Raw genomic sequence first — 8,837 nt, 5'->3', positions numbered from 1 at the left:
CCTTAAAGGCCCAATTCAGATGTTAGCACCACCACAAAGACTTCCCTGGCGAACTGGCCACCTCCAGGCCCCTGGCATTAAATCAGCTGTCATTTATTTTGACAACAGACTGTGTGGAGGAATCTTCTCTCTCTCTCCCTCACTCTCTCCTTTTAGTGTTATTTATTTTGAGAGCGAGAGAACGAGCACGAGCAGGGGAGGGCCAGAGAAAGAGGGAGAGAGAGAATCCTGAGCAGGCTTCCTGCTGTCAGCACAGAGCCTGACTCAGGGCTCTATCCCACGAACCATAAGGTCATGACCTGAGCCAAAAATCAAAAGAGTCTGTCACTTAACTGACTGAGCCGCCCAGGCGCCCTGGTAATTTTCTTCTCTGAACGTTAGTTTCCTTATCTGCTAAATGCAAATGAAACTCTCATTACCCAACCCAGACTCCTCGCTGCAGTCAGCAAGGTCTTGCCTGACCTGTCTCTGGCCCCTCTGCGGGTACACGCTCCAGCCACAGCAGCCTCCACACACTGTTCATTCTTGAACACGCTAGGTCCTTTCTTGCCTCCTGGCCCCCTGCACCTGCTGTTCCCACCTGGAATGCTCTTCCTTCTCCTCTACCTCATTTCCAATGTCCCCTCCTCAGAGAGGCCCTCTGCAACCACCCCCTGAATTGCTGGCTCCATTTTGCTTTGTCCCGCCTTCTGTTTATTTTCTTCTCAGTCTTACCTTGGTCTGGAAGTTTCCTACTTTTTGACTTGGTTGGCGGCTCGTGAGCTCTTGAGGATGAAGCTCTTGTCTCCAGGATTATGGACGTGACCAGGCTTGATAAGTGTTAGTCCTGGCCCCGGCTCTCCACCTGCTCATCAGGCATTCAGGTGTATGTCCCTGCTCCTGGCAGGGAGTATGTCTCTTTCATGCTGTACTCTTAGCACCGAGCACCGTGCCTGGCCCAGAGTGGGCCTTCAGGCCATGTTTGCTGTCTGTCTGTCCATCCTTGTTCTTCTCCCTTCTTTTCCCTTCACAGCTCCCCATGGGCTCCTGATGGTTTCTTTCTTTCTTTTTTTTTTTTTTAAATTTTTTTTTTCAACGTTTATTTATTTTTGGGACAGAGAGAGACAGAGCATGAACGGGGGAGGGGCAGAGAGAGAGGGAGACACAGAATCGGAAACAGGCTCCAGGCTCTGAGCCATCAGCCCAGAGCCTGACGCGGGGCTCGAACTCACGGACCGCGAGATCGTGACCTGGCTGAAGTCGGACGCTTAACCGACTGCGCCACCCAGGCGCCCCCTCCTGATGGTTTTTAATGGTTTCTTCCAGAGTAGCAGTGCCTCCCACACAAGCCCTAGGTCTCTGCCACGTATTCTACTGCCAAGCCCAAAACAGGGTTTTAAGTGAGCAGTTTGTGGTACATTCCTGGCTGTAGCATCAGAGGCCTTGACTATGCCTGCAGCATCAGCATCACACCTAGAATGGTTTGGTCTAGTCTGAGAAACTTGGAGAGGGCCAAGAGGTCCCAGTGATGCCCACAGCCCCCTCAGAACTTGGCTGTGAGCTGCTCAGTATGAGTGCGGTCCACACGGTCTAATGAGGCCTCATTTGGTTCACAAGAAAATTGGTCCGTGAACATGACTTGCCCATATATATATATATATATATTTTTTTTTTAAGTTTATTTATTTATTTTTTGAGAGAGAGAGCAAGCAGGGGAGGGGCAAAGAGAGGGAGAGAGAATCCCAAGCAGGCTCTGTGCTGTCAGGGCTCAAACTTAGGAACTGTGAGGTCATGACCTGAGCCGACATCAAGAGTCAGACGTTTAATCAGCTGAGCTACCAGTCGCCCCATGGCTTGCCTCTTCTTAAGCCAAACTAGAGGTCTGGGTAAATGGGAGAGTGGCAGGGTGCCACGTGTCCCCCTTTGCTGCTGGAGGACAGGCCTCTGGTACCAGGATGCAGGAGGCAGCCTCGGGATAAGCAGAGGTTGGCCAGTGAAGATGCTGCTGTGTGAAGGGGTGGGTGGGGGGGGGGCTGCAAAGAGCCACCCTGCTAGGGATGGTCCCCGGGGGCCCCACCCTCCTCCCACTCACTGAGCAAGTGGGACCCGATTCACCCTCTGCCAGAAGAGGGAAACTTGACGGGCAGGTCGGGCAGGACCGTGCTTCTTAGATTTGAGGATTTACCAACAAAATTGCAAAAAAAGTCATTTTGGGAACTGATGCAAGGGTTGCTGGCATCTCATTTTGTTAAATAAGGATATAGGATAATTTAAAAAGTCACTTTTTTTAAAAACTTAAAAAAAATGTGGTAAGGTAACATAAAATGTACTGTTTGCACCATTTAAAAGTACAATTCAGGGGGTACCTGGGTGTCTTGGTTGAGTCCAACTTTTTATTTTATTTTATTATTTTATTTTATTTTATTTTATTTTATTTTATTTTATTTTATTTTATTTTATTGAAAGAGAAGGTGGGGGAGGGCCGAGAGAAGGAAAAGACAGAACCTAAGCAGGCTCCAGGCCATCAGCACAGAGCTGGATGGGGGGCTCAAACTGATAAACTGTGAGATCATGACCTGCGCCGAGATCAAGAGTCTGAGGCTTAACCGACTGCGCCACCCAGGCGCTTGACTGGTGTCTGACTCTTGATTTCAGCTCAGGTCATGATCCCAGGGTGGTGGGACTGAGACCCGTGTTGAGTTCAGCTGTGCGCTGAGCACAGAGCCTGCTAAAGATTCTCTCTCTCTCTCTCTCTCTCTCTCTCTCTCTCTCTCTCTCTCTTACACACACACACACACACACACACACACACACATTCCTTCTGAGCCTCACCTCACCCCCCTCATAAATAAATAAATAAATAAATAAATAAATAAATAAACAAACAAACTAAACACTGAGGTGTACTGAACTCAGTAGCACGTAGAATGTTCACAGGGTTCTGCAACATCCCTGCTATGTAGTTCCCACACCCATTAGATGGTCCCTCCCTATGCCTCCTCCCCCAGCCGCTGGCCACCACCCATTTACTCTGTCTCTACAAATTCACCTATTCTGCACATTTCATATGAATGGCCCCCTACAACATGTGGCCTTTTGTGACTGGCTTCTTTTGCTCGGCACGATGTTTTCAAGGTTCATTCACGTTGTAGCACGTGTCAGTGCATCGTTCCTGTTTATGGCTGAATAATACTCTGCCGTATGGATAATACTGCGTTGTGTTTATTCATTTGTCAGCTGATGGACATTTTGGTAGTTTCCACCTTTTAGCTGTTGTGATTTGTGCTCCTATGACATCCTTATGAAAGTTCCATCTGAACACCTGTTCTTGATTCTTTTGGTCCATACAAGGAGTGGAATCATAGGGATCATATGGCAATTCTATGTTTAACTTATTGAGGACCCGCCAAACTGTTTCCACAGGAGCTCCATCGTTATATGTTCTCAGCATGTGAGGGCTCCAATTTCCTCACCTCCTTGCCAGCACTGGTTATTTTCCTTTTTATAGCCATCCTCGTGGGTGTGAAATGGTATCTCATTGTGGGTTTTGATTGCATTTTCCTAATGACTAATCGCATTAATCATCTTTGCCCTGAACTCTTTGGGGGAACTCTGGCAGGTCCCTTGCCTTCTGCGTGCCTCAGTTTCCTGATGTCTAAACCGGGATACTATCCAGGGCTGTATGAGAGTGAAGCGAGTGACCCATGAGAGGAACTTAGCACCCATGCCAGACGTGCAGGGGGGCTCTCAAGACCACGTCAGGCAGCCCAAGCCCCACCCTTGCTCAGCTAGGGGAGAGGCTGCTGCTCAGGGGACCCTCCTGGCTCTGACAGGCTGGGACTCTGCAGGTAAGTTAGAGCTGTTGCCCTCTGCCCTGCGGTCTGTGCCTCTCTGCCTCTACCTCCCTGGACTAGCAGGGATCCGTGACACTTCAGAGGCTGGGCTGGGACTGATTTCCAGCCAACCAAGAAGATGTTTCTGGAGCCTAGCAGATCCGCTGAGGCCCTTTTTCCATTTCTTTTTTCGTTTTCTTTTTAATACAAATATGTTTTATTTGAAGTAAACAAAAATGCTTATATAGGTCAACAGGTCACTTGGAAACAAACTTGCTTAACTATATTACTGAGCAAAAACAAGCACCCTTCTTTCTTGACATGTATTTGGATAGGTAGGAAGACACTACTTGGTTTTTTAAAAACTGACCTTCCCTTAAGGCCTGGTCATAGAAGTGTAAACAATGGAAATGAATCCACCATGACCAGCTGTCATACCGTATCTGTGTCCCCCGTGTATTCTGAGATCACACATACACCCGCCAATATACCTGGGAAGGGTTGCTGTATCACAGTTATGTTTATGTTCTTGGCAGGCAGGACTGAGGACAAGTAATTTGGAAGCAGTTTTCCATCCTGTTTAGAACAAATCCCTAGTATCCCTTCAAATAACAGGTTACAATAGAAAGATACTGCCTGGGACGTATCCTTCTCACTTTGGTTCATTTTTTGGTTTTGTTTGTGATTTACTTAGTTGTTTGAATCATCTGTTTATAGTACAATCCAGCCACAAAGTATTAAAGCACAAGATACCTATTCTTCCTTCAACATCTGCACTTTTTCACGTTTTCGACTCTACTACATTCCTAGTATGTCAGCAGTTCTTGAATAATAAAAAGAGAATAGTAAATGAGTAAAACTCTTCTAAAAATGCAGATGTCTATAACCATAATGGTGCTAGATTGGAAAGAGACAATGAGGGAAGAGAAAAAAGCAAACACGTTCATGCGCAGGGAATGTGGTTCAAGTCTTTGGATTTAAAAGCAACTTCCCCAGAGAAGCTGGCTATGATGGCATTTCCACAAAACTTCCTTTGCCCCCACAAAAGGACCTGAACAGCCCTATCCAAACTTTTGAACACTACAGTTATGGGATGCTATAAATGATGATCAAAGCAGTCAGAGGGAGAGGATGAATGTGTCTTCCCTTCAGCACGTTTGTAACATAGCATCATTAGCTGTTGGTGGATCAGTAAAAACCAGGGAAGTACCAGAAGTGCTTTGAAGGATGGGGATAGAAAAGTGCTGAGTGTATTACCGGTCTATATCAATGTCTATATCAATTACCTGTCTATATCAATGACAGCCTATATCATGGCTAGGAAAAATTTCTAAAAGGTAAAATGACTCCAGGATAGATCTCCTTCTCCATCATTAAATGTGGCAGAATTAAAAAAAAAAAAATACAACTAAATGTAGTGAAAACAGAAAATTACAAGGCAGAGAACACAAAAGAATCAAGGTTAAACAGCATTCCATGAGGCTAGAAAACCTGCAAAATATCACTCTTGTTTATAAATCACTGATTTAGCATATGACTGCATGTCGAATCCTTTCTTTCCACATACTGAAAAATCCTACATTCAGCCTTTAAGCATTCTGCATTTCTTTGCCAGTCCTGTAGCTGAGTATCTTGTTCCAGTCGATTTCCATGCGGGTAACCGGAAGCTGCCGGCGCAAGGCCTTGAATGAGGTGTGTGACGTTGTTCGATAGTTTTCACTAATTGCTGTCTGATGTTCATTTTCTGCATGCTCTATGATTTTAATAAACTCCTTGGCAGTTTGGACTTCATTCGAAACAGTTACTGAATCTTGTACATCTTTATGACTAACCAACTGAACATTGCCACCTTCGTAACAGTGAACCTGAATCTTAAGCACTCCAACAACCTGGGCTGTAGGTCGTATGATGGTGAACTTCCACTCTGATCTCCAACGACCATTCCAGAAGTTTTTAGGCTAAAACTGGTGGCTTTCAACACATACAGTAATGATCTGTTGCTCACCTATAGTTTTAGCGTAAACAGTACGGAAGCCATTGGAATAATGATCTTTCACATAGGCCCTTAAAGCACTGTCACAGGATTCTCTCCAAGACTTCAGACCTCCATCTACGTCCTCTGGCTGGGGGTCACTTGCTTCTTTCCGTCAATGATCAAACATAAAGGAAATTTTGTTTTTTGGATCTAAAAATCTGCTATTGCCCAGGTCACCGTGTTCTGTACTTAAGACCTGATCTTCATATCCTTCTATCTTCACAGACGTGAACTGACCCATGTTATACTGGGCAAATGCATGTGCTGCCCCTTCCCTGAGGAGATTGTCATTATTAAGTAGTAGCCAGACATCCTTGAACACTGCATTAAATTCCCCTGGGGGTGCATGAGTGATGAATTTAGCAGCTATGTGTACCCTCTCCTCACCCACACCCAATCCTCAAAGTCGGCTATCTTGGGCTACTCTCCCTTCTCCCATTTCCATGCACCCTCCCTGCCCCCTGTGTGCTTTCCCTTCTGCAGGCTCTCTTTCTACATAATGCACTCAGCTCCTGGAGCATAGTGGAAGTGCCTGGAAATTTACACCCCGCCCCCCAAAGTAGCTCTTAGCCAACAAATGGAGTACAGGTGAGAGAGGGCTCAGTTCCCTTGCGTGGCACGGGGAGAGCCCTGAGGTGTAACGTGCACAGCAGAGTCCCCTGCAGGACAGGATGAAGCCAGCCTCTGCACCCTTGTGGGCCTCCCCTGCCTCCCCCAGTCTCTCTTCAGTGTCCCCCTGGCCCCTGATCCCCCTGGGAGCACTGCTTTAGGAAATCACGAGCTGGGATTCCCCATCTCAGGACCTGCTTCTGGGGAACTTGACCTAAAGCCAGGAGCACCTACAGTATCCCAAGCTCTGTGCAAAATGCTGAGACAGACCGTGATTAAGATGTGGTTCCTTCCGCCAACGAGCTCACAGCTTGGTTGGGGCTGATCCTGACAGCAGTGGTAACGCTAAGAAGCCAATGTTGCACACCTACTATGTATCAGGCACCAGGCTGAACACTTGACATAACTTACCTCATGAAAACCCCCTAACGTAGGGCCCCTGGGTGGTTCAGTCTATTAAGTGTCTGACTCTTAGTTTTGGCTCAGGTCACCGTCTCATGGTTTGTGAGTTCGAGCCCTGTGTCTGGCTCCGCACTGGCAGCCCCGAGCCTGCTTGGGATTCTTTGTCTCCCCCTCTCTCTCTGCTCCTCCTCTGGTCTCTCTCTCTCGCTCTCTCTCAAAATCAATCAATCAATCATAAATAAATAAATAAATAAATAAATATTAAAAAGAAAAAAAACAACCCACAACAACCCTGTAACCCTCTGTGAGGGGATGGTATTATCACCACCACTTTGCAGATGAGAAAACCGAGGCCCAGAAGTCACCCAATATGTGGTCTTGCACTTCAGTGTGGAAGTGGCAGCACTCACCCAGAGCCCCGGCTTCTGCTCCCGAAGTCCATACTCCTGACCCACCACTACACGGTGTGGCATTTTTTTTGGCAGAGGGCCACGCTTCAGGAGGAGGGGGGAGGGGGTGGCCTCAGCTGCTCCCGTTCGGTAGAGGGCAGAGATTCTCCAGGGCCCACGTGGTGACTGGTTGTGAGGGTGTTTCACAAAGAATTTGTTGCTGATCTTGGTTAACCTTTTTTTTTTTTTTTTTTTTTTTGAGGTTTATTTATTTTGAGAGGGGTTTAGGGGCACAGAGAGAGAGAGGGGCAGAGAAAATCCCAAGCAAGCTCCTCACCCAGTGCAGAGCCTGACGGAGGGCTCGATCCCGTGACCACGAGATCATGACCTGAGCCGATGTCAAGAGTTGGGCATTCAACTGACTGAGCCACCCGGGTGCTCCCCTCTTGGTTAACTTTCTGTGAATGATATTAATTAAGAACAAAAATAAATAAATACAAGCCCATCTCTCTGACACAGTCACTCCCTGCCCACTTACCTTCTACTCTGCTTTCCAGAGCAAGAGATGAGTGGAGGTCCTGCCCCGGGGCAGTGCGGTCTGCCCCAGGTGAAGAGCCCATCCCATGGGTTGTAGTATAAACAGGGTTCTAGCTGCTGCCTTGCCCGGTCTCCACACCATCTGGGCTCCCAGGAGCTCTCAGGCTCTCATGGCGGAAGGAGCTGTGGCCATTGGCCTGTGCCCTTTTGTGATAGAGGCCCCCCCTCTTTATGTCAACAGCCACCAGACCCCTGGGGAATCAGAAGAACTGTCTCAGGAGAAGCCAGACTGTTGCCCTTGGAGAGTGTGCTGGGGTGGCTGAGAGCACAGACTCAAGGCAGACCACCTGGGATCAAACCCTAGCTCTGCCGTTTACAAGCTGAGTGACTTGAGGGAAATTACTTAATCATTCAATGCCTCAGTTTTCCCATCTGTAAACTCTGCCTTGTACACAGCAGGGATTATACAAGCGTTGACTGCTATTACTACTGTCACGAGAGGGGTGTCCAGGCCTGCCTAAGACTCCTGACTCACCCAGCAGCTCTTGGTAGAGCCCCTGAGTGTGGACTTGCTCGCCTGGACAGATGTCCCTGGACCCCTCTGTGTACCTGGAGGGGGTGCAGGATAAAGGCTTCTACCTCCCTCTTTCCCCAGCCTCCCCCCTCTGGCTTGCGTCTCACCCACGTGGAGTTTCTGGTGCTCCTCTGAGTCAGAGGTCCTGGCAGTGGGACTGGGAGCTTGAAGGGGACTGTCACAGGGACCCCACCCTAACTCAGAACGAGGGCATTCTGTCTGTCGGCCTACAGGCCTCATAGTGAAGGAGGGGCAGCTGGCTCAGTGTTCTGCACCTGTGACTAAGCCAGCTTTGCCACTATCTGACTGTGTGACCCTGGCCAGCTCCTTCCCCTGGTCCTGGTGACAGTGTGAGCATTTATGAAACACTGCCTCCAATTCGCTCGTCCTCATCATACAAGCAGGGAGGCCGAGGCAGCAACAGCTGAGTAACCACAATACGGACAGGGAGACTTGGTCAGGGAGGGGCTGGGTCAACA

The 8,837-nt window shown here is 48.1% G+C and overlaps 1 pseudogene; it reads right to left on the bottom strand.

The window, feature by feature from the left end:
• Positions 1-5,117: 5,117 nt before the first annotated feature.
• LOC123609894 lies at positions 5,118-7,331 on the bottom strand (annotated as a pseudogene).
• Positions 7,332-8,837: the final 1,506 nt, after the last annotated feature.

This window comes from Leopardus geoffroyi, chromosome B2 (genome assembly GCF_018350155.1).
Source record: "Leopardus geoffroyi isolate Oge1 chromosome B2, O.geoffroyi_Oge1_pat1.0, whole genome shotgun sequence".
Classification (NCBI taxonomy): domain Eukaryota; kingdom Metazoa; phylum Chordata; class Mammalia; order Carnivora; family Felidae; genus Leopardus; species Leopardus geoffroyi.
The sequence above is the reverse complement of the archived record's forward strand: the minus strand, read 5'-3'. Positions and strand labels throughout refer to the sequence as shown.